Below are 26800 nucleotides of genomic sequence, written 5' to 3' on the forward strand. Positions count from 1 at the left end.
CACAGACCTCAGAAAAAGACTCACCAGTGTCCTAAAAAATGCAGTTGTACCCAATGTCCACTTAACCCTGGACATGTGGACAAGTGGAGCAGGGCAGACTCAGGACTATATGACTGTGACAGCCCACTGGGTAGATGTATTGACTCCCGCCGCAAGAACAGCAGCGGCGGCACCAGTAGCAGCATCTCGCAAACGCCAACTCTTTCCTAGGCAGGCTACGCTTTGTATCACCGCTTTCCAGAATACGCACACAACTGAAAACCTCTTACGGCAACTGAGGAAGATCATCGCAGAATGGCTTACCCCAATTGGACTCTCCTGTGGATTTGTTGCATCGGACAACGCCAGCAATATTGTGTGTGCATTAAATCTGGGCAAATTCCAGCACGTCCCATGTTTTGCACATACCTTGAATTTGGTGGTGCAGAATTATTTAAAAAACGACAGGGGCGTGCAAGAGATGCTGTCGGTGGCCAGAAGAATTGCGGGACACTTTCGGCGTACAGGCACCACGTACAGAAGACTGGAGCAACACCAAAAACGCCTGAACCTGCCCTGCCATCATCTGAAGCAAGAAGTGGTAACGAGGTGGAATTCAACCCTCTATATGCTTCAGAGGTTGGAGGAGCAGCAAAAGGCCATTCAAGCCTATACAACTGACCACGATATAGGAGGTGGAATGCACCTGTCTCAAGCGCAGTGGAGAATGATTTCAACGTTGTGCAAGGTTCTGCAACCTTTTGAACTTGCCACACGTGAAGTCAGTTCAGACACTGCCAGCCTGAGTCAGGTCATTCCCCTCATCAGGCTTTTGCAGAAGAAGCTGGAGACATTGAAGGAGGAGCTAACACTGAGCGATTCCGCTAGGCATGTGGGACTTGTGGATGGAGCCCTTAATTCGCTTAACAAGGATTCACGGGTGGTCAATCTGTTGAAATCAGAGCACTACATTTTGGCCACCGTGCTCGATCCTAGATTTAAAACCTACGTTGTATCTCTCTTTACGGCAGACACAAGTCTGCAGGGGTTCAAAGAACTGCTGGTGAGAAAATTGTCAAGTCAAGCGGAACGCAACCTGTCAACATCTCCTCCTTCACATTCTCCCGCAACTGGGGGTGCGAGGAAAAGGCTCAGAATTCCGAGCCCACCCGCTGGCGGTGATGCAGGGCAGTCTGGAGCGACTGCTGATGCTGACATCTGGTCCGGACTGAAGGACCTGCCAACGATTACGGACATGTCGTCTACTGTCACTGCATATGATTCTCTCACCATTGAAAGAATGGTGGAGGATTATATGAGTGACCGCATCCAAGTAGGCACGTCAGACAGTCCGTACGTATACTGGCAGGAAAAAGAGGCAATTTGGAGGCCCTTGCACAAACTGGCTTTATTCTACCTAAGTTGCCCTCCCACAAGTGTGTACTCCGAAAGAGTGTTTAGTGCCGCCGCTCACCTTGTCAGCAATCGGCGTACGAGGTTACTTCCAGAAAATGTGGAGAAGATGATGTTCATTAAAATGAATTATAATCAATTCCTCCATGGAGACATTCACCAGCAGCAATTGCCTCCACAAAGTACACAGGGAGCTGTGATGGTGGATTCCAGTGGGGACGAATTGATAATCTGTGAGGAGGGGGATGTGTACACGGTGATGAATCGGAGGATGATGATGAGGTGGACATCTTGCCTCTGTAGAGCCAGTTTGTGCAAGGAGAGATTAATTGCTTCTTTTTTGGTGGGGGTCCAAACCAACCCGTCATTTCAGTCACAGTCGTGTGGCAGACCCTGTCACTGAAATGATGGGTTGGTTAAAGTGTGCATGTCCTGTTTATACAACATAAGGGTGGGTGGGAGGGCCCAAGGACAATTCCATCTTGCACCTCTTTTTTCTTTCATTTTTCTTTGCGTCATGTGCTGTTTGGGGAGTGTTTTTTGGAAGGGCCATCCTGCGTGACACTGCAGTGCCACTCCTAGATGGGCCAGGTGTTTGTGTCGGCCACTAGGGTCGCTTATCTTAGTCACACAGCTACCTCATTGCGCCTCTTTTTTTTTCTTCTTTGCGTCATGTGCTGTTTGGGGAGTATTTTTTGGAAGGGCCATCCGGCCTGACACTGCAGTGCCACTCCTAGATGGGCCAGGTGTTTGTGTCGGCCACTAGGGTCACTTATCTTAGTCACACAGCTACCTCATTGCGCCTCTTTTTTTCTTTGCGTCATGTGCTGTTTGGGGAGTGTTTTTTGGAAGGGCCATCCTGCGTGACACTGCAGTGCCACTCCTAGATGGGCCAGGTGTTTGTGTCGGCCACTTGGGTCGCTGAGCTTAGTCACACAGCTACCTCATTGCGCCTCTTTTTTTCTTTGCGTCATGTGCTGTTTGGGGAGTGTTTTTTGGAAGGGCCATCCTGCGTGACACTGCAGTGCCACTCCTAGATGGGCCAGGTGTTTGTGTCGGCCACTTGGGTCGCTGAGCTTAGTCATCCAGCGACCTCGGTGCAAATTTTAGGACTAAAAATAATATTGTGAGGTGTGAGGTGTTCAGAATAGACTGAAAATGAGTGGAAATTATGGTTATTGAGGTTAATAATACTTTGGGATCAAAATGACCCCCAAATTCTATGATTTAAGCAGTTTTTTAGGGTTTTTTGAAAAAAACACCCGAATCCAAAACACACCCGAATCCGACAAAAAAAATTCGGTGAGGTTTTGCCAAAACGCGTTCGAACCCAAAACACGGCCACGGATCCGAACCCAAAACGCAAAACCCGAAAAATTTCCGGTGCACATCTCTAGTAATAACCACAGTCATGCCCACTCATTCACAAAGAAAATAGTACCTTAGAAATAAACAGCAAAATATAATATTGTTGCAGGCTTGATCTGTCGGAGGGGTACCATAGGCGTTGTCATGCATAAAATATAGAGGTAATGTCATAGACTTTGCCAAACAATGTCTCTCAAACAATACTCTGAACACGCTTGGTATAGCAATCTAGCAATTACTTCAACTACTAGAAATAGGGCTCTGCTGAGATATTTAAATACAATGGAGTTATTTGGTTTGCAAATAACTTACAACAGCAATAGTCACCCCTTTCTTGATTTTAGACACCCTCTGCGACAGTTACTGAAAGGATTTGACCTTATTTTCTTTAACCCTCGATGTGATGGCCTTACAGACGTCTGGAGTGTAAACTTTTAACCACAAGGTACATGCACAGACAAGCAGTTAAAATTCACACTGTTTATTATAAAGTTAACAAGAGTATATAAGACAATGCATATGGGTGGAACTGACAAGTGTAAAAGGGCTCATTGGCTTAGGGGTAGGTGCCTGGGTGGGGTACGTAGGGGTGGTTAATACTTGACATAACATAATTGGATATAGCAGTTGCCAGGCAGATGTTATATATGTTGCATCAGGCGAAACTTAACAAAGGATCTTTTAGTAACACACAGAAGTAGAAAAAGCAGGTTTCATCTAGTAGAGAGCTGACCTTGGATGCCAGACCCACACAAGCCTGGTATCTGTATGAGAGACAAAGGCATCTAACACAGGGCAGCAGCATCCATTGCAAACACATAAGAGTTCATAAAGCATGTTTTAACCCTTCACTAGGGAAATAGAAATATTCACTTTTATACTGTAATTATTATAAGGAAACTGATCATATAAAAAGTAATATGTACAAAGACAGAAGAGGTAACCCTTCAATCCCCTCTTAGAATCATGATTATTATATGACATGATTCTTGAGTGAGGCTCCTTTCTTGTTCCTCCAGTTCTTGAGATATTGGACATAATCGTCGGGTCCCTTACTATCAGAGGAGGTGACAGGACTGGTGGTTATGTCATAATACATCAGGGCCTTATCAATGCCTTTGGAGGTAAGTTTCTTTCCACAGGGAATTACACAATAAACTATAATGCCTAAAAGAATTAAAGTTATGAGTTTAAATATGCTTATTTGCACAAGAGCCTGTTTCCAATTTTCAAACCACCCAAAATATTGGCTCCATGGGTTATCAATACCTGAATTTTTCTTAAGTTCTATGGATAAGGTTTCTAACTTGTTTATGGCTAAAGTAACCTTACCATTGGGACCAGTGTTGTCAGGAATATATGTACAACAGCCTTCCACCTTACTAATGTAAACACATGTACCGCCTTTTTCTGCTAGGATCATGTCAAGGGCCATTCTATTTTGGAATGTCATTTGGGAAGTGGCTTCTAGCTGTTCAGCTATACCTTTAAGAGCATCTTTGGTATCATTAACAAATCTTTGTTGATTATAATATATATAATTAATCCAGGCTACGTTTTTATTTACAGTTTCCCACATATGTAATAAATGTCGCCTAATGATCTAGTTTGGTTGACTAAAACAGTTGTTCTTTTATTTGCACAATACCCTGGTGGGAAGGTTTTTAAATTTCTCCCTGGGGTGATGTTAGATGTATAACAGGTATAGTTTCCAGGATATATGGTTATGGTGCTTCCTGGGTTGGGATTTTTTGACAATATGGGATATTCCCTTTTCCACATTTCGCACTGACTGTCATTTGTTTTGGTGTCATTAAAAAGGCTGAAAAAAACAATTTTCTTGTTCTAGGGGTATATTAAGGGGCACTGTACCTAGGTGGGGCCTAGATTTGCCACAGACATAACAGTTGCTTTTATTGTGTTTGTTAGCACTATACTTCATCCATTCCAACCAAAAATTAATGTCAGAGAAACCAGTTTCAATAGCTAGGGTGTCTTCAAAGGTAGGGTTAGTAATAGCCACCATATCTTTAAAAGTGGCAATATGGGGCTTTAAAGGTTTGTTTTGGGGAGCAATTTTAGGCTGGTATTTTGGGTTTTTATACATATCCCATAAATAAAACATTTGCCTTGCACTATAATACCCTGCTTGCCACCATATACCAAGTACATAAGTCTCATTGTCGCTTCTGCTAGGGTTCACTATGTTTAGTCTAAACCTGTATGAATTTGGGCCTTCATCCATCTTATGAATGGATAGTCTAGAAAGTAGGGGTACTCCATATTTGCTCCATCTATTCTTTGCAAACGATGGGCCATATTTCCAATCTACTCCTGTATTCCACCCCACAGCTTCCCAGGAATTACAATTAGATCCATAATATCTATTGTCATAGTACCATTCGTCAGTAACACAAATATATACTGTCTCAGACATTCCTGATTTCCTCCTTTGTTGTATATAATATTTGTCATCAGCAATTTTGGGGAACATAAAATAGTCAAGGATATATGTGGCTACGTGTGTATTGGAGGAATTGTACCACAAGGTGGGGATCCCATTAGTCTGTGTAATATCAACCTCACATATTGTGTGGTGAGTGAGGGCCAGTAGGGCTATCAAGGTAGTCCCCAGGATAAAGATAGGGGACAGGTTCCTCATCTTCTTCTGTTCTTCTTTCTTCGCTAGGTGGGAGGTCAGGGCTGTCTGCCCCGGTTCGTACCTCACTGGAATCACTTGCTTCCCTCTCTAGGTCTGGTCTAGGAACCTTTTTTACTCGGGATGCATGGATCCAGGTAGGACTTTCCTCTGTCAGGACTGCTGTTCGGGTAACTGCTACGACCTCTGTCTCTGGACCATAGGTGAAGTCTCCTGGGCTCTTGTTCCTGGGGAGCACCTTCACCACGACTCTGTCTCCGACTTTAAAGGGGTGTGTAGGTTCCTGTGGATTCAAAGGGTTTTTACAAACAACCTCATGTTCAATTTCATTCAGTTTTGTTATCAGGGACCTGACATACTCTTCTCTGATGAGTTCTAGATCTCCTTCCTGTATTACTAATGGTTTCTTAGCCCAAGGTGTGGGAAAAGGCCTGCCCATTAGTATTTTAAATGGGGAGTAACCTAGAGTTTTCTGTGGGGTATTCAAGATGCTGGTGTTTAGCTTTATTAGGGTTGTTCCTGAGGCAAGTGATGCATCTGCTAACATACTGGTCCACAAGTGATTTGGCATTAGTAACATAAAAATCACTGGTTAGTAGGAGGAGTGTTGTGGCTTCACCACGGTGACCAACACCACGGCACTGGGCAACGAGCAAAGGGGCACCGGACTGGGGTATACAGGGTTTCCCCTCTTTGCAGATTAATCCTGATTTAGGATTTTTTCTGCAGAATTGGGTAAGTCCAGTCGGAGAGATCAGTATTAGTCGCAGCAGCTTGAAGTTGAGTGAGCAGATGGACGTTGTCAAGGGAGGGACATGCTCTAGTGAGTGCAATGAGTTCTGCAGCTTGCGCGGACTGATAAGGTATTGGTAGGGTTTCCAACACAGTATCAGGGAGGGTGACAATGGCATAGCTAGCCTGGTATGTATTGTCATTGGGCCTACTACAGGAGTCGTCAACAAAAACAATGTCTGTGCCTGGTATGGGAACGGGAGACATGTCAAGTCTGGGAGAAGTTTCAGCTTCAATGGAAGCAGCACAGTCATGTAGGTCGGGTGGTTCATCCTCGGGACCTTTCAAGCCTAAAAGGGCATTGAGAATGGGTGCAGGGCCAGAAGAACCAGCAGTGTACTTAATGGTAAGGGTAGGGTTACTCAAAAGGAGTACTTCATATCCACTAAGGCGTTGTGCTGACATGTACTGTGTGTGTAAGCCTTTAAGTATTGCCAGGACATCATGTGTGGTGTGGAGTACTGTGATGTGGCCTAAAGTGAGGGTAGTGGCCATTTCTGCAACCATTGCACAGGCTGCCAAAGCCCTGAGGCAGGCAGGCATACCTTGCACAGACACTGGCATGACTTTGGAAAAAAAATGCCACGGGGCGCAACTTCCCTCCATGAAACTGTGTGAGCACCCCCGCCATGGTTTTACAATTGTCCCTTGCATATAGATGGAAAGGTAGTACATAACTGGGGAGGCCAAGTGCCGGACTTTTCATCAACATACATTTTAAACTTTCATATGCAGTTAACATTTCTTGTGACCATTGTACAGTTTTAGGTTTGTCCTTCAGTGTGGCTTGTCTCAAAATGTTATCACAATAAGAGCAATCAGATATCCACTGTCTGCAGTAATTTACCATACCCAGGAAGGACAGTAGTTCCCTCTGGGTAGTTGGGGTGACCAGGCCCAATACAGACTGTATGCATTGTGGACTGACTTTTCTCTCTCCCTGAGTGAGCACAAAACCTAAGTAATCAACATGCTTTTTACACCATTGCATTTTTATTTTGGACACCTTGTGTCCACATTCACAAAGCCAGTTTAGTAATGAAACACCATCCTCTCGGCAGGCCTCCTCAGTTTTACTACAGAGCAGCAGATCATCTGCATACTGTAGCAGGACTGAACCATGGTGAGGTTGCCAGGGCCTCAATGTGGCCTGGAGACAACAGGTGCGTCAATAATCTGCACCAGGTAAGTTGTTCACCCTCAAAAGAAAAGGCAAAAGTAATTGTGTCTGTGAATCTACAGGTATGCTGAAAAAAAGGCATTCTTCAACACTCAGAAAATCTGTAAGAGAAGAACGCAGCATCTGTAGGGATTGCAGAAATGAGTGAGTTTACATCTGGAACAATTGGTGCAATTGGGACAATTAACTGATTGATCGCTCTGAGATCCTGTACAAATCCCATACTACCATCAGCTTTGGCAACAGGGTTCACAGGAGTACAGTATGGTGATACAATATGTCTGAGATACCCTGTTGTAAGAATTGCTGTATCATGGGGCGGAGACCTTCTATCTTTTCTGGTGAGAGGGGGTATTGCATAAGTCAGAACACAAAACACTGGCTGCTGCACCGCTGTCCACTAAAAAGGGAATTTTACTTCCATTTATAATAAGTGGCAGCAGAGGTGAATCTCACTATGACGGGAGAGTTGAATAAAGGCTGGGATACCCTCCTCCGGGCCCCGTCAGTGCGCGGGGTCTTTGGAATGTTCCCTGACTGCGGGGTTGGTTCTGTCTGTCAAAGCGTCTGGAGCTCTGATAGTTATGAGTGGGCGCAGGTTTCTTTTTACAAGCTACAGCGACAGGCAAAAAAACACAGGCAAAAAAAAAAAACTTCCTTCATATGTGTATAGCTGCGTCCTTTGCAAGTTTTGCGTAAATAAGATATACAGCCATCGAGGGTAATGGTGGGCTTGGGACAGTGTTTTACTATTATCTAAACTCTGGGTTATTGGTGCGTTAGGGATAGAGCTAGTGGACGCACCCTCCAGCAGTGAAGTTGGAAGCGATCCCATTTAGTGTGAAAGGGTTACTGCTGCCAAGAGATTTGTGTCTCTGAGCGCAGGATACATTGGAATGCAAAAAAGGGGGGGGGGGGGGGGGGGGGGGGCGAGAGGGATTTCAAAGACTTACAATTCCTCTGCAGCTTCGCTTCTGTGCTATTGGAAACTGACATTTTTTCTTAAATCTCCATATAGAAAAGGTAATTACTGCCTTCCCGTAGGAATGGGTCCCGTCCTGCTTTCTCTGTCCATCCCGCTAAATTATCCACCCATGGGTTAACTAAATAATACTCTGAGGTAGAGTTACGGGCAACATACATCCTGCATGTCTCACCAGGGAGGGGCGGGGGATATGCAGTTTTTTTACTCTGACTAGAGCCCATTGTCAGACAGTAATATAAATCAACAGTACAACTTTTAAAAGAAAATTATCTAAAATATACGACACTCTACTTATACATAGGTCCCTCCCATAGTAAAAATGCAATCTACACCAGCTTTCTACGCAATTTCCACAACAACCCACAACAACTGTCTATGCAATATCACAACAAAAATGCAGTTTACAAAAAAAACCTTCTATGCAATTTCACAACAAAAAGACTTTCTATGAAATTTCACAACAAAAAAAATGCAATTTACAAAAACTTTCTATGCATGCATTAGCTAACACCAGTTAATTAGTCATTGACAATATCACAATATTATCTGTATAATGAGAACATGAAATCTTTTGACGGGTACGCTTACCTTCGTACAAGATGTCAGAAAAAATACAGCGTTTTAGACAGGAAGCAAGAAAAGTGTTTGAGTAAAGATATCTGGCAGACGAAAACTTACCAGCCGTCTGGACCAAATATAAGAACTTATCTCACTACAAACATACAAAAATATATAGGCGATCAAATCGGGGTATTCTCTACGTTACGTATAGACTCCCAGGTCTATTTTAAGTATCCCAGATACTAACGTCTTTGGAGAAGTGCGCTCGGACCCCTGGTCCCTTCTCAGACGTATCTTTAAGTCCCAGACATTAAAGATTCTATGGTATCCCTGATACCTGTTTTAAAAACTTCGTAATATTAAGTCCCGGACTTAAATATTACCTTGTCACGTGTTCCCGGAACACTGACACGGATTCAGCTTCAGTGTATGACCGCAATCCCGCATAGCAAAGACAGACAATAAATCTTCTATCTCTATTATTCGGGGACGATCACTGAATCCCGGACATAACCCCCAGCTGAAAGGATTTGACCTTATTTTCTTTAACCCTCGATGTGATGGCCTTACAGACGTCTGGAGTGTAAACTTTTAACCACAAGGTACATGCACAGACAAGCAGTTAAAATTCACACTGTTTATTATAAAGTTAACAAGAGTATATAAGACAATGCATATGGGTGGAACTGACAAGTGTAAAAGGGCTCATTGGCTTAGGGGTAGGTGCCTGGGTGGGGTACGTAGGGGTGGTTAATACTTGACATAACATAATTGGATATAGCAGTTGCCAGGCAGATGTTATATATGTTGCATCAGGCGAAACTTAACAAAGGATCTTTTAGTAACACACAGAAGTAGAAAAAGCAGGTTTCATCTAGTAGAGAGCTGACCTTGGATGCCAGACCCACACAAGCCTGGTATCTGTATGAGAGACAAAGGCATCTAACACAGGGCAGCAGCATCCATTGCAAACACATAAGAGTTCATAAAGCATGTTTTAACCCTTCACTAGGGAAATAGAAATATTCACTTTTATACTGTAATTATTATAAGGAAACTGATCATATAAAAAGTAATATGTACAAAGACAGAAGAGGTAACCCTTCAGTTACCAAGGACTGGGGTCTCTCTCTCATGCCAGGGAGGAGCTGTAAAAGCCCAGTCTTGTGAACCCTGCTTAGTAGAGCAGCGGTAAGTAGACAGCACAGCGTCTATTCAGTAGAGACAGAGGAAGAGGGGACATGCCAGCAGCTCACAGAGTGCTGGTCATGCCCCCTTCAGAGATGGCAAACGAGGGCGTGACTTGTGATCGCGGCACTGCCACTAGGCCATACCCCTTTCAAATAGGCCACAACCTTTTTGGGACGCGTGCGCATGGGAGTCTCTCTTTTTAATGTGAAAATGTTGGGAGGTATGCAATTGGCTGCTGGCTAATATTAAAAGCAGGACAGTAACAACAGGTGAACACTACCTTGTCCTTTTAAATCTTTATTGCACTCTTTATTTTCCCAACACATATTGTACTGTATGTAGGTACCAATTATCTTTCTGGCACAGAGCACCAAAAAGTCTATTTACAGCTCTGAGTGGGTCTGATGACGAGCTGAGCAGCCATTGCCCGGAGAGGCTTCTGCATTGCATGCATGTAATAGAATGTGCATATTCACATCCCTGCTGAGTTGTACACATCTTTGCGGTCTGTATGCTTGGTTTAGCATTTGTCATTATTACGGATTTGTACCAGTCTGTACTTGGTGCTAATCATATACATGAAAACCAGCATATTTACAGTATGCTTCTCAGGGGCGTATCTAGAGAAGAGGGAACCCATGTGCAGTCTCCGGGTGTGGGCCCCATCCTCTCCCCCATCCCGTAGCCAGCAGCAGAGCACTAGAGGGTCTACAGTCTCTGGAAAAACGGCACTGTGGCCATTTTTTCAGAGACATGCGTTTGCACTGTAGACTTTGGCACTCTGCCAGACTCTTTAGTGCTCAGACAGAGCGCTAACAGCGCTGCTACGGTGACGGGAGAGGAGGGGGCCCACACACGGACACCAGGAAGGTAAGTATAGAAGAAATGAGTGCAGTGTGGGCCCCCTCTGGACCCATTATAGATACGCCAGTGATGCTTCTGTCTACTCTGCATAGGCTGCAGTTTCATCAGCACTCCCTCACTGAACGTTGCCTGTGTGAGTACGCCCTGTTTTAGGCCCCTCAGTCCCAAGTTAGACGCAACTGAAATGTGTAAAATTCTGCATTGCTTGGGTCCAGAGCATGCACAGTGCTAAGATGGAAAGCAGTGCTCCACAAGTGGGTGTAAATGTTCCTCAACATCAGGCTTATGGTGTGTGCAGTCCAAAGTGTCTTCACCGTAGGAAGGGCTGGATTGCATCGGAAGACACAGCTGCTATCCATGTACCTGTTTCCCTATCCCGGGAGAGCAGAGAACTAAAGTACAGGTACAGTATGGGATCTACTATCAGAAATTCTCTGGCTTTCTCTAAAAGGGTTTTTACCATCATGTGGAGCACCATCCCTAAAATATAAAAAGTTACATGTAAAGACTACCCAACTCACAGGGGTTAAGTATGCGCGACCGCTGGTCAGCATACCTCCGCTGGGATCCCGGCAGCGGAATGCCGGCGGGATGGTGGGGAGGAGGGACGGGGCAAGCGCAACTCTCCACAGGTTCTATTCTCTATGGGTGTCATGGACACACACGAGTGGGAATAGTCCCTGCTAGTCGGCATTCTCAGGGGATGTAGGGGGAGGTGTTGTGACTGGTGGTCTCCTGACCGCCGGTCACATGACTACATCCCATTATTTACTATGTCATCTTTCTGGTTATTGGAACTGCCCTGATAATGGGCGTATGAATAAAGGTCCCATAAATAAAAGGACATTTTGGAACAATTGATGTCAGAAAATGCTGTGTCAAAACTGTAAGGAGATTATATTGTGGTCATTAAAATGGAAATATTTTAAAGCATTTGTGCAATTTTAGATTAATATTTAAACATTTATGTCTTTATAAGCACTTTTCTTGAAGCTAAAATAAATATTATGTATTATTTATAAGGAAATAAACGAGAACAAATGACGGGCTTGTTACAACTGCATTCTAATCATTCTAACATACAGTATATTTTCTTCTGATAATATGTTAATATTTTAAAGGGAAACGTATAGTGTAAAAATGTAGAATTGTTCTTTTTATTTATAATTAGGCTCTCCAGTGTCTACTAGTGGTTCTTCTTGGGGAATTAAGTGTTTATTGTCCCTTTTTCTTTAATGTGTTTTTCAGTGGTAATGGTTAAAGCATGCAGAGCGGAACACAAGTTGTTCATTATTGGTCCGCGTTACATACATGGAACTAAATGTGTATCTAGCCCGTATGGAAAGATGTAGATCTCTCTGTGGCTGGGTAGCCCCTGCTGTATCTGCACACTTGCTTTCATAGCCGATATCATCATCATTCCACTCTTATATCAGATCTATCCTTGATGCAAAAGACGCACATGAAAATAGATGTATTTACACTTACCTTACGTAAAACTCTGTGTAGCCTGCAGTTCCATCAGCACACCGTCTCTGAGGTTAGCCTATGTGAGAACGCCAAGTTACAGCCCCTTTACACCCCTTGGCTCACAAGTGGAGATGACAGAATTGCGTTCAACTTGTAGTTGTGTATTGTGTATGCTTGGTTCCAGAGCATGCACAGTGCAAAGAAATCACAAAATACGCTCTACAAATAGACTGACTTGTGTTCAAAGACACATCAGCAGAGGTGCCAAGGTGGGGAGGGGGCGACTACTGATTACATGGGGTTGTTGGTGGAGAAGCCAGGTGGGGCCTTGTTCGGCCACTGCCTCCCCTTCACACACACTTCTTACCTGACGGCAGCAGCAGATGCATGTTGTGCACTGGATCTGCAGTTGGAGCACAGCACCACCCCTTGTTCAGCGCTGCTTATAATGTTTTTAATAACATTCTACAGGGGTGAGGTGACACTGCCACAATTAGGCCCCCAGCAGTACCTGGGCCCTAACCCGCTCTCTGCAGCCAGTACATCAGATCCACAATTGTGTTTTAATATTAAAAGGAAAGAGGAGTATGTGAAAGGACAGGATTACAGGGAAAGGGTGCCTAGAGAGTGGAAGATGTACAGAAGTATGCCACCCCAAACCACTTCCCTTAATAAGTCCTTGTCAATAACACATGCACCAGGAGTGTGTAGGCAGATCCTATAAGTGGAATTGGAATCAAACTTCTGGCTGGCGGGTCAGCCCACAGTAAACGGGGACTATTCACCGTAACTGGGAGGGATCAGTACGAGATCCCGCCAGACGGGATCCCTGCTGTCGGTATACCGACACCGGGATCCCGACCGGCACAATCCCGACAGGGGGGCGAGTGCAAAGCACATATTCTCCCACAGAGGGAGAATATGTCGGGATTATGCCGGTTGGGATCCCGGTGTCGGTATTCCGACTGCCGGGATCCCGTCCGGCGGGATCTTGACCGCATCCCACTGGGAGGTGTTACTTATTTAGTACATGACAGCTCAATTTTCTTTAAATTTTACATCATAATCTTTATTAACATAATATTTACTCAGGTATTTCAACAAAAGGTCTAATGAGCTATTGACATTATGCTGTGTGGTGACATCTCCTCAACTATTAGAGGTGACCTCTATGACTGTAGCATGGCCACCTCAATTAGTAGGGAAATGGAAAAACAGAATCCACAAATTAGCATTGTGGGTGGAACACATGCATGAGCTACAGAGACAGGATGTTCCCTTTCTGGATTAAACAAATTTTGCATGTAAAAGTACGATTTGCTCATAAAATGTGATTTCATCATAACCAGTTTGGTGTATTTCACAGAAATAAATTAGTTTCTGGGTGAGGTTCAAAGGCCAGTAATATACTGTACACAAGACTTTTAGGCACGCTGGTCTAGCTGTGTGATGACATACATTCCAGCCAATCAGAGGCCAGGAAACACTCTATACATTGCAAAGTGATACCTTTGATGGGTTGCACTACAATAACATCTCTCTGTAAGCCCAACCCAAGGTCCCTGATAATTCTCTCTACATCTGAAAGGTTTGTGTTGTTTCACAGTGCCAGTCTTTGTGAGCTGAGAAGCTTCTCTTCCAGGCTCAGTTTTTCACTTAGTCCTTTGAATAGCAGCACAATCCTCTCACCGGAGAGGCTGATTTGGGTGGTGTGACACAGGGAATTGCCAATAACATCCCAGTCTGGTGTTCCTTTTCGGCAGTGCCTATTTGCATATGCCCCATTCACATCATCCTGATCATACACAACTGAGGAAGCAAAGTTCTCGACCACTGAGCCTGAAGAATGGAGCGCTTGGGAGATTAGGTCAGCACTTTAACCCATTCACTACCACATTCCTCTTGTAGCACCTCCTTAGGTTAAGTCACTAAATATCCCAGGAATTTGACAGTTAAGTTTATTAGTCAAGGTGCCTGAAACTTAACTGGTACAATTATATTTCATCACTAAAATAAACAAATTGGCTCCTACTGTATGTTTCTCTGAATGACGTTCCAATCGCATGTCATTTCTGCGGAACTCACACATATAATATTGATGCATACATCTACATAATTACAGTATACCTGCAATGTATTGCAGGCATTAGAAACTAATCTTACCAGATATTTCTAAGGTACCTTATTTAATGCTTTATATTCTACTATCTAGCTATCTTGTGATATTCATTATATAATGTATTTTTATTTGTTGTTTTACCTTTGTATTTTACTGTTTTATTGATTTTGTTTCATCTTCTCCTATATGGCTGCGGCTTTTTTAGGTATGGGATGAAGAGGAAAGTGCTGTCAGTTTTAGATTTGTTTTATGAGTAATGCTGTTCTACATTGCCTGGTTTTATTTTCCTGTCTCTTAATGGTAAAGCACAGCTAGCAAATCTCCAATATGTTGTTCCTAAATATGATGAAAATATTCACGATCAATGATAAACATAAAAAATAACAGAGAACAGATTGTAAGATAGAAGATCACTTGGTTATAAAGTTTGGATGTAGAACACTAAATATTTCTTTATTTCACTGCAGACACACGGGAAACCAGCTGAGAGCTTACAGCATCGTACTGCCTTTAGTGTCATGATGAATTATACAGTATGGCTGTGTTTTATTTAGTAGGTTTCATCTGATGTGTGACATATGGATACGGACAGGCACAAGCGACTCTACGTTTGCTAAAAAAAAAAAGTGAAGAAAGTATATTTGTTGTTTCAATGTCACATAGAGTATTGATCTTTGTCATGTCATAACCGGTGCACTGCTGTTTGTTTTGCAAACGATGGTTCGTAATAAATGTGCAATATAGATGGTGCAATCTTCCTTCCTAATGTATATGTAGCAACTGTACTCAAACTGTCATAGGGCCTAATTCAGTCCTGGTCGAATGCAGGCTATTTTTTGCACTGCTGCGACCAGGTAATCGGCGCCTACAGGGGAGGGGGTAAACGCTGTGCAGGGGTACGATCGGCTGTGCAGAGAGCTGCACAAACATAAGTTTGTGCAGTTTCTGCACAGCCCAGGACTTACTCAGCCGCTGCGACGATCCACGATGTTGCTGACGTCAGGATCCCTTCCTGGAAACGGCCGGGCCCACCTGCTTTTTTCTGGACACTCCCAGAAAACGGTGAGTTGCCACCCACGAACGCCTTCTTCCTGTCAATCTTCTTGCGATGACCGGTGTGATCTCTTTCTTTGTTCGTTTCGTCACAGCCCGCTGACAGCCGGCCGACATGCCTGCGCATTGCGAGGCACGCGCATGCGCAGAACAGACCCGATCGCACGGCTGCGGAAAAATGCAGCGTGCGATCGGGTCTGAATGACCCCTGTAGTCTGCACAGGTGCACAATGGGAAATCGAAATACATAATATAACAAACATACAAAAAAAAAAAAATAAGGCTGGAATTATTACAACCTTTCTGACATCATTAGTCATTATTTTGTTCAGGAAAAGGGATAGATTTAATTGAGGCTGATTTTTTCAGTTTTGTAAAATTAAATACTGTGGGCACATACTGTAGTACAGAAAAAAGATTAATGTTTAATGTGGCCCGTATACACAGCTGCATAGCAGTCTCAATTTTCCAGTATTTTTTGTAGCCCAATGTCCTTAAACAGACTATGTACTGCATATACTGAGGCTCATGTGCTGCATATACAGATACCCATGTCCTGCATATATAGATACCCAGGTTCTGCATATATAGAGACCCATGTGCCGCATATAAAGATACCCATGTACTGTTAGTACAGACCCATGTACTGCATATACAGAGACCCATGTGCCACATATAAAGAGACCCATGTACTGTTAGTACAGACCCATGTACTGCATATACAGAGACCCATGTGCCACATATAAAGAGACCCATGTACTGTAAGTACAGACCAATGTGCATATACAAATACCCATGTACTGTAAGTATAGACCCATGTGCTGCATATACAGTTACCCACGTACTGCATATACAGAGACCCATGTGCCGCATGTAAAGATACCCATGTACTGTAAGTACAGACCCATGTGCTTCATATACAGATACCCATGTACTGTATGTACAGACCAATGTGCCGCATATATATGATACCCATGTACTGTAAGTACAGACCCATGTGCTGCATATACAGATACCCATGTACTGTAAGTACAGACCCATGTGCTGCATATACAGAGACCCATGTGCCGCATATAAAGATACCCATGCACTGTAAGTACAGACCAATGTGCTGCATATACAGATACCCGTGTACTGTAAGTACAGACCCATGTGCTGCATATACAGATACCCATGTACTGTAAGTACAGACCCATGTGCTCCATATACAGTTACCCACGTACTGCATATACAGAGACCCATGTGCCACATATAAAGAGACCCATGTACTGTAAGTACAGACCCATGTGCTGCATATACAGATACCCATGTACTGTAAGTATAGACCCATGTGCTGCATATACAGATACCCATGTATTGTAAATACAAAGACCCATTTACTGCATATACAGAGACACATGTACTGTAAATACAAAGATACATGTACTGCATATACAGATACCCATGTACTGTAAGTACAGACCCATGTGCTGCATATACAGAGACCCATGTACTGTAAATACAAAAACCCATTTACTGCATATACAGACTGACACATGTACTGCATATACAGATACCCATGTACTGCATATACAGATACCCATGTACTGTATATACAAAGACCCATGTACTACAAATACAGAGACCCATTTACTGCATATACAGACCATGTACTGCATATACAGAGACCCATTTACTGCACATACAGATACCCATGTACTGGATAAACAAAGACCCATAATACTGCATATAAAGACCATGTACTGAAAGTACAGACTTCACATACAGACCCCTGTACTCCATATACAGACCCGTGCACTACATATACTGCATATACAGACCCATATACTGCATCTATCTACCAGTGTAATCCATGTACTACATATACACAGACCCATAGGCTGCATATAGAGACCCATGTACTGTATATACAGTATCTTGTCCAGAACAATACTAACCACTCTCACTACTGCTCAGTGATCTGGCAATGTGCCTGGCCTTGACATAAAAACTTCAAGATCCTAATCTGTGCTGTCATTGGTTACATTAATTGCACCTTTCTTACATTTTCTCAGGTAACAGCTAATGACTCAGTTTAAGATGAACGGCACAGTCCATCCATCCATCCATCCATCCATCCATCCATCCGGCCGGCCGGCCACCTATATGACTCAATGCAAAGCACTATAAACATTGATTGTGTGCTGTAAAATCACAGGCAGTGTAAGAGTTACATTTCTGAACGCCTCTGTTTTCTGTAAAGCAGCCTAAGCTAACATTAGCCAAGATTAACTCATTTGGACACTTTACAGATTGTGAATGGGAGGGACAGACTGTCCAGATTAAAGCAGTTTCCCTTTAAGATTTAGGAAACCTGTAGCTGTTTCAAGCAAGCATCCCTCTGTAACAAGGGAAAATAAGCGCTCTTGTAATTAGTTCCCCTGATAGTTCATTGCATGTAACATAACGTTACTGTGCAGGATGGGTCACATTCGTGTTTTGTATGTGGAAATCTATAGGCTACTGAATTCTTACAATCTGTGGCGAAAACTTTCACAACTGCTGTAAGGTACAAGTACTCTATTAACTGCTTTTATGTGTAGCATTGGTCGTTATTAGGTTTTGTTGGTTTAGGAGTCTTAAGTCCCTTGCTGGTTAGTTTTTGCTTTTGTTTTCTTTGATGGGTGATAAAACGCACTACTGTAAATCTGTTGACAGACCCTGTTGTTGTTGGTTGTTGTAGACAGTGTTTAAAAAAGATGATTTTGTAATATAAAAATGGTAAGCTACATCATTAATCATTGGAAGATGTAACGTTGTGCACAGAATCTATTGAGTTACTACATACATCTATAGCACAGTTGGTAGTAGTAGGTGCAGATTGGAATCATTATATCAGTATTGGTAAATTGTTGTCAATAACATATTGTTACTGTATATTTTTAATTTTATTTTGTTGCGGGGGTCTCCACTAAGCTTCTACAATAAATACAATTTACCCAGTAATAAACTTTTATGGACAGTTATAAGAGCATCCTGATTTTATTCCATTTTTTAAAAATGGTCTCGCAATGGGGGTCATTCCGAGTTGATCGCACGTAGCAACTTCATTCCGAGTTGATCGCACGTAGCAACTTTTTGCTGCTCGTGCGATCAACTAGACGCCACCTATGGGGGAGTGTATTTTAGCATAGCAGGGCTGCGATCGCTTGTGCAGCCCTGCTATGCTAAAAAAGTTTCCTGTAAACAAGACCAGGGTCAGACTTACTTACCCTGTGCAGCGGATCCAGCGACGAAGGTACCGGGATTGACGTCAGACATCCGCCCTCCAAACGCCTGGACACGCCTGCATTTGGATCTCCACGCCCGCAAAACGGTGAGTAGACGGCCCGACACGCCTCCCCGCTGTCAACCTTCTTGCGATCGCGCTAGCGATCACTTTCTTCTGGCCGCTGCCCAGCGACAGCCGCCGCCAGGCAATGATGCGCGTGCGCATCGCGGCCGCCACGCGTGCGCAGTTCCAACCCATTCACACTGCAGCGAAGAACCGCTGCATGCGAAAGGGTCGGAATGACCCCCAATATACAGTACTATATACTGTATTACAGTTTAAACCTTTTTAGTTCCATCCATTTCTTATGATGTGTGTGATGCCTGTGTACACTGTAATATGCAAGATATAATGGAGGACATACTAATACCCCTTTTACACTCGCAGAAAAATCCCGGGTTATTGCACGTGAACGCGCATCATCCTGGGATTTTTGTGAGTGTGAATGGGTACAGGGACAATTTCCCGGGAGGAGCATCCCGGGATTTCAAACCAGGTCTCAACCCGGGAAGATGTGCAGTGTGAAGGGGTATACCGGGTCAAGGCGACCTGGTACCCGTTCTCTGCATAGGAGGAGGCGGTGCTTGGAGAAGATTATCTCCAAGCACCGCCTCCGGGAGACTCAGTGGTGACGTCACCGACCCGGCAATATGCCGGGTCGGCCCGCTAATGTAAAAGGGTCATTCGCGGGATTGTGTCCCGGCAAATATACTGGGACACATTCCCGGGAATGACCCGCCCCTGTGAGTGTAAAAGGGGTATGACTGGCCCATGGATAATCGTAAAGGGCAGCGGTTTGCACAGCAACCAGATTTCTAGTGCAGATTAGAAAATGAAGTCACATGACTGGTCGTGCCAGTTTACTACTTTTTTCTTAGCACCAGTTTGTAGATATGTATTTGCAGAAATTGGTAATGGACACAAATAATGCTGACATGGCGACATTACTTATTGGGTGATTCTCCAGAAAGTGAACATAAAGTCCCGTGCATCACACGCTTTAAAAATTTTTTTTACCTTTTAAACTGGTCTGTTAAGAAATTGTTGTTATATGAAAACTTAATTGCTTAGTACAATGCCTTACCCTATAATTTAGGACCCACTAAAATCTTGTTATTTTGGAGAAATATGTCGCTTGAATTTGTGTAGCTCTCATGTGCATCACGGAGAATCACCCTATTGCAGCTTTGCCAATTTCCTCATGAGTGTATCACTACCATACACAAAGATTACCCCAACTTCTTTCATGGATAGGATATGAAAACAGGCGCGATATTGTTTATAGAGTAAAGAGATGTAATTAGAAATGTGTTGCATCAGTGCAGTGTTCACTTTTTTCCTGTTCACTGATGATTTAGCCTGCAGTAATGTAAGCCAAAATGTTACTCAGGGGTGTAGTGGGGGCGGAACTTGTGGAGCGTGAGCTCCAGGCATCAATGGGGGAAAGAAGGCATTGCAAAGGACTACCTGCTACACCAGGGCCGGCCCAACCATTACGCCTGGTGTGACACTGAGGAGGGCACCGTCTCTCTCTAACAGACTGGAACGCCGAGGGTAGAAGGAGAGGACTTGAGGAGAGGGAAGGGGTGGCCACCATGCTGCCTGCATGTCCCATGTCCCTGACTGCAGTGCAGAGAGTGCAGTGCAGTGTCGGGGAGTGAAGGGTGGTGGTGGGGGCAAAGGGGTTTAGAGGCTAATTAGTAGAACCTTCCTAGCTGTCGGGTATCTGCATTCAGTGACATGGAACTTGCAGGCAGTGTGATGGCCTCCCTCTCCTCAAGTCCTCTCTTTCGAGTCCCAGCGTGTCAATCACATAAGCTCCGCCCCTTCAGACTACAGGACCCAAGGAGCTGAGGATTAAAAGTGGGATGGGTAGAATCGCCATCAAGGGGATACTTGAGTATCGGGCCCCAACCAACTGATGATACTGTTCCCAAAGCTCCCATTGGGACACAGTCATGCCCCCAATATGGTGTTGCCACGTCCCCTGTGGAAAAAGTCTCCATATGTGCTGTGGAGCATGGTCACATCCCCACACACACTTGGCCACTGCCCCCACTACTGGGCCCCATCATATCTGACAGCGGCACTGGGCATGTTTACTGGTGAACTGACGCAGAACTGTTTACTGAACAATGGTATAGGGTTGGGCTGTGTGTGTGTGTGTGTGTGTGGAGGGGGGGTTGATGGGAGGTTAGGGTTAGGTTGCGGTGTAAGAGTGGTAGGTTGAGGCACTAAGAAGGGAGGGTTAGGTAAGGCACTAAGGGTGTAGGGTTAAAGTAAGGCTGCAGGGGGGGGAGGGTTAGGGTCATGCTGCTGGAAGGGAGGGTTAGGGGTCTTGGGGGATAGGGTTAGACTATCTACCAGGTGTTGGGATCCTGCTCGTCGGGATGCCGCGGTCGGTATTCTGGCTGTCGGCATCCATAGCGCCAGGATCTCAATACCATCTCACCTGTGGTATGAAATTAATTACACTGTAGAAATCACACAAAAAATTAAATTTATTATATCTTTTGCAAATAAAATAATTCTGGTATAGAGCAGGGGTGTATGTGTATACCCAGTGGTATAAAGGAGGGTGCATATGCTGCTGTAGCTGGGATGTCACCATGCCCAGAGCCCAATGCCCCGCCACCCCATAGTAACATACTGTAGTTAATGAGATTGCAAAAAGACAAAATGTCCATTGAGTGCAACCTGTATTATAATTCCTACACTATTCTGTATATAACTATAGTTTAATTATATTGACCCAAATGAAGTTATTATTATTATTATTATTATTATTATTATTATTATTATTATTATTTTTAATCTGTCAACTATAATTTGCGCTGTATCTAAAATTTAAATGTATCTTAAATGCCGTGTCCTTGGATATTATTTTTGTTTAGAAATTTACAGTGTATCTAATCCATTTTTACATTTATTGACTGAGTCCACAGTTACTACTGTACCTTCTCTGGTAGAGAATTCCAAATCCTTACTGCCCTTACTGTGAAGAACCCTTTCCTTCGTTGGGTACAAAATGTTCTCTCCTCTAACCTTGGAGGATGTCCGCATGTTCTGTGTAGTGATTTTACAGTAAACAAATTGCCTGATAGTTCCATGTAATGTCCCTTTATATATTTGTAAATATTAATAATGTCTCCTCTTAGACACCTCTTTTCTAAACATATCTAACCTAGTAATCCTTTCCTCACAATCCAGTGGCTCTAACCCCTTAATCAATTTTGTGGCTCGCCTTTGAACCCTTTTAAGTTCCATAATATCTTTTTTTATAGTGAGGTGCCCAGAACTGTACACAATATTCCAGGTACGTCCGTACCAGTGATTTGTACAGTGGGAGAATTACACTCTCATCTCTTGTCTCAATTCCCCGTTTTATGCATGCTAACACCTTATTTGCTTTTGTTGCTGCACTTTGACACTGGGTACTGCTACACAAATCTATTATCAATGAGCACCCCCAAATCTTTTTCAACTATCGTTTCCCCTACATTTTCCCCATTTTATTTATAAGTAGCATTTTTATTTTTAGTCCCAAAGTGCATAACTTTACATTTTTCTATGTTGAACTTCATTCTCCATTTATCTGCCCAAATTTCCAGTTTAAGTTGTTCTGTAGAGGCTCAACATCCAGGTCTGAATTAATTACCCTACACAGGTTAGTATCATATGCAACAATTGACACTGTGCTTTCCAGACCTACTCCTACTCCATGTTGCTGTCTCACCTTCTGTGGCTCCCTTGACAAATCATTGCTCTCTGCTGGTTCCCACTTTATTTACTCTTCTCCTTCAGAGTTGGGAACAGCTGAAAAGAGCTGGGTGCCTCCTGTGACGGGTTCTGTATGATTTCCAGATGGACGGGATGCCAGCGGTCAGAATGCAGACAGCGGCATCTCGTCCATCAGAATTCTGACAGCCCCCACAGGGCCCCATAACCCTCACCTGTTCCCTACCCTAACCCTCACTTGTGGGTGCCTAACCCTAACCCTCGCCGGTGATTCCTAACACTAACCCTACCCACTTGGTGCCTAACCCTGACCCTCCCTTCACTGCTGCCTAAAGCTAACCCTTCCTGCTTGATGCCTAACCTTAACCTCCCCTGCTAAGTGCCCAACCCTAACCCTCCCTTCCCGGTACCTAACCCTAACCTTCCCATTCCTGAACCCTAACCCCCCTTCTAATGGCTAAACCTAACAAAAAAAACCTCCCCCCGTGGCAGGACGCGAGCCCGTCCCACTGAAAGAAGGATCGGGATTCTGGGTGTCGGTTTTTAGATGCCAGGATCTTGAGTCCTGCGGCCTTTAGACGCCGGTGTTCCTGCGGCGGACGGGATTCCGGCGTCAGTATTTCCAGCACCGGGATCCCGCCCGCCGGGAAGATGACTGCTTCCCCTGTGACCAGACAGCCATGGATGGCAGGGACTGCAGAGTTACGTCTCAGCCAATAAGAATCTGCCTGATTCTTATAGGCTATTGCTGGCTGCTGCTGGATGTCACCGCAATCTACCAGTCAAGTGCCTGCAGTCGAATGGTAGATTGTGGTTTGCGTGGTTGAGTGTAGCTGCTGCACATGCCCAGTGGTAGCATCTTCTTTTATCAAGTTTGCTGTGTGTGTGGATCTGAGCGCTCAATAAATGAACTGGACCAGTGAGTAGCTGCCAGGGGGTAGAGCCAAGGTGCCTAACTTACCATGAGGTGGGAGAATGTGTCCTTAGAAAGTGCAGTACTGTCTCCTACTGGTTCTATTGCATTTGTTTTGTGTTTAGATTTATTATGGGAGGTTTAATATTTTCCTTTCCACTTATTAATGGGGGTCATTCTGACCCATTTGCTCGCTGCTTTTTATCGCAGCCGAGCGAACTGGTACCCACTGCGCATGCGCCGGCGCATGCCAGACGGCTGAAGGCCGTAGCTGGACTGCGATCGCCTCTGCCTGATTGACAGGCAGAGGCGGGAGGGGGCGGAATGGCGGCGTTTGTCCGCCGTTTCGTGGGCGCGGTCCGGCCTACGCAGCCGCAGCGGGCCGGGGAGCGACGAGTAGCTCCCGGCCAGAACGCTAAAGGTGCGCTGGTCGGGAGCTACTCTTGAAGTGCAAAGGCATCGCCGCTGTGCGATGCCTTTGCACTTCTGTGGGGGGGGGGCACTGATATGTGGGGCGGACTAGCCCTGTGCTGGGCGTCCCCTAGCACGTAGCTGTGCTAAATTTAGCACAGCTACAATCTTTTCGGAATGAGGGCCATTGTTAGTTAAAATAAGATTTTACTTACCGATAAATCTATTTCTCGTAGTCCGTAGTGGATGCTGGGCCTCCGTAAGGACCATGGGGAATAGCGGCTCCGCAGGAGACAGGGCACAAGAATAAAAGCTTTAGGATCAGGTGGTGTGCACTGGCTCCTCCCCCTATGACCCTCCTCCAAGCCTCAGTTAGGATACTGTGCCCGGACGAGCGTACATAATAAGGAAGGATATTGAATCCCGGGTAAGACTCATACCAGCCACACCAATCACACCGTACAACTCGTGATCTGAACCCAGTTAACAGTATGATAACAACGAAGGAGCCTCTGAAAAGATGGCTCACAACAACAATAACCCGATTTTGTTAACAATAACTATGTACAAGTATTGCAGACAATCCGCACTTGGGATGGGCGCCCAGCATCCACTACGGACTACGAGAAATAGATTTATCGGTAAGTAAAATCTTATTTTCTCTGACGTCCTAGTGGATGCTGGGACTCCGTAAGGACCATGGGGATTATACCAAAGCTCCCAAACGGGCGGGAGAGTGCGGATGACTCTGCAGCACCGAATGAGAGAACTCCAGGTCCTCCTCAGCCAGGGTATCAAATTTGTAGAATTTAGCAAACGTGTTTGCCCCTGACCAAGTAGCTGCTCGGCAAAGTTGTAAAGCCGAGACCCCTCGGGCAGCCGCCCAAGATGAGCCCACTTTCCTTGTGGAATGGGCTTTTACAGATTTAGGCTGTGGCAGGCCTGCCACAGAATGTGCAAGCTGAATTGTACTACAAATCCAACGAGCAATAGTCTGCTTAGAAGCAGGAGCACCCAGCTTGTTGGGTGCATACAGGATAAACAGCGAGTCAGACTTTCTGACTCCAGCCGTCCTGGAAACATATATTTTCAGGGCCCTGACAACGTCAAGTAACTTGGAGTCCTCCAAGTCCCTAGTAGCCGCAGGCACCACAATAGGTTGGTTCATGTGAAAAGCAGAAACCACCTTAGGGAGAAATTGAGGACGAGTCCTCAATTCTGCCCTGTCAGAATGAAAAATTAAGTAAGGGCTTTTATATGATAAAGCCGCCAATTCTGACACACGCCTGGCTGAAGCCAGGGCTAACAGCATCGTCACCTTCCATGTGAGATATTGTAAGTCCACAGTGGTGAGTGGTTCAAACCAATGTGACTTAAGGAACCTCAAAACAACATTGAGATCCCAAGGTGCCACTGGAGGCACAAAAGGAGGTTGTATATGCAGTACCCCTTTTACAAATGTCTGAACTTCAGGTACTGAAGCCAGTTCTTTCTGGAAGAAAATCGACAGGGCCGAAATTTGAACCTTAATGGACCCTAATTTTAGGCCCATAGACAGTCCTGTTTGCAGGAAATGGAGGAAACGACCCAGTTGAAATTCCTCTGTAGGGGCCTTCTTGGCCTCACACCACGCAACATATTTTCGCCAAATGCGGTGATAATGGTTTGCGGTTACATCCTTCCTGGCTTTGACCAGGGTAGGGATGACTTCATCTGGAATGCCTTTTTCCTTCTGGATCCGGCGTTCAACCGCCATGCCGTCAAACGCAGCCGCGGTAAGTCTTGGAACAGACAAGGCCCCTGCTGGAGCAGGTCCTTTCTTAGAGGTAGAGGCCACGGGTCTTCCGTGAGCATCTCCTGAAGTTCCGGGTACCAAGTCCTTCTTGGCCAATCCGGAACCACGAGTATCGTTCTTACTCCTCTCCTTCTTATGATTCTCAGTACTTTTGGTATGAGAGGCAGAGGAGGGAACACATACACTGACTGGTACACCCACGGTGTCACCAGAGCGTCCACCGCTATTGCCTGAGGGTCCCTTGACCTGGCGCAATATCTGTCTAATTTTTTGTTTAGACGTGACGCCATCATGTCCACCTTTGGTTTTTCCCAACGGTTTACAATCAGGTGGAAGACTTCTGGGTGAAGTCCCCACTCTCCCGGGTGAAGGTCGTGTCTGCTGAGGAAGTCTGCTTCCCAGTTGTCCACTCCCGGAATGAACACTGCTGACAGAGCTATCACATGATTTTCCGCCCAGCGAAGAATCCTTGCAGCCTCTGCCATTGCCCTCCTGCTTCTCGTGCCGCCCTGTCTGTTTACGTGGGCGACTGACGTGATGTTGTCCGATTGGATCAATACCGCCTGACCCTGAAGCAGGGGTTTCGCTTGACTTAGGGCATTGTAAATGGCCCGTAGTTCCAGAATGTTTATATGAAGAGATGTTTCCATGCTTGACCACAAGCCCTGGAAGTTTTTTCCCTGTGTGACTGCTCCCCAGCCTCTCAGGCTTGCATCCGTGGTCACCAGGATCCAATCCTGAATGCCGAATCTGCGGCCCTCTAGAAGATGAGCACTCTGCAACCACCACAGGAGAGACACCCTTGTCTTTGGTGACAGGGTTATCCGCTGCTGCATCTGAAGATGCGAACCGGACCATTTGTCCAGTAGATCCCACTGAAACGTTCTTGCATGGAATCTTCCGAATGGAATTGCTTCGTAAGAAGCCACCATTTTTCCCAGGACCCTCGTGCACTGATGCACTGACACCTGGGCTGGTTTTAGGAGGTTCCTGACTAGC

At 44.8% G+C, this 26800-nt stretch overlaps 1 protein-coding gene across 7 annotated transcripts in view; it reads left to right on the top strand.

The window, feature by feature from the left end:
- Positions 1–26800, top strand: part of ACSL6 (acyl-CoA synthetase long chain family member 6) — a 415322-nt gene that overhangs the window by 72546 nt on the left and 315976 nt on the right. Inside the window, exon 1 of one of the 7 annotated variants that reach the window (XM_063928201.1) lies at positions 14264–14329. The exons of 5 other annotated variants lie outside the window; for them this stretch is intronic. The gene's annotated coding sequence lies outside the window, so the exon portion shown is untranslated. Of the gene's footprint in view, positions 1–14263; positions 14330–18053; positions 18183–26800 lie in introns of those variants that run through there. One more of the 7 variants, XM_063928200.1, reaches the window with a different exon arrangement.

Source organism: Pseudophryne corroboree, chromosome 6 (genome assembly GCF_028390025.1).
Source record: "Pseudophryne corroboree isolate aPseCor3 chromosome 6, aPseCor3.hap2, whole genome shotgun sequence".
Lineage (NCBI taxonomy): Eukaryota > Metazoa > Chordata > Amphibia > Anura > Myobatrachidae > Pseudophryne > Pseudophryne corroboree.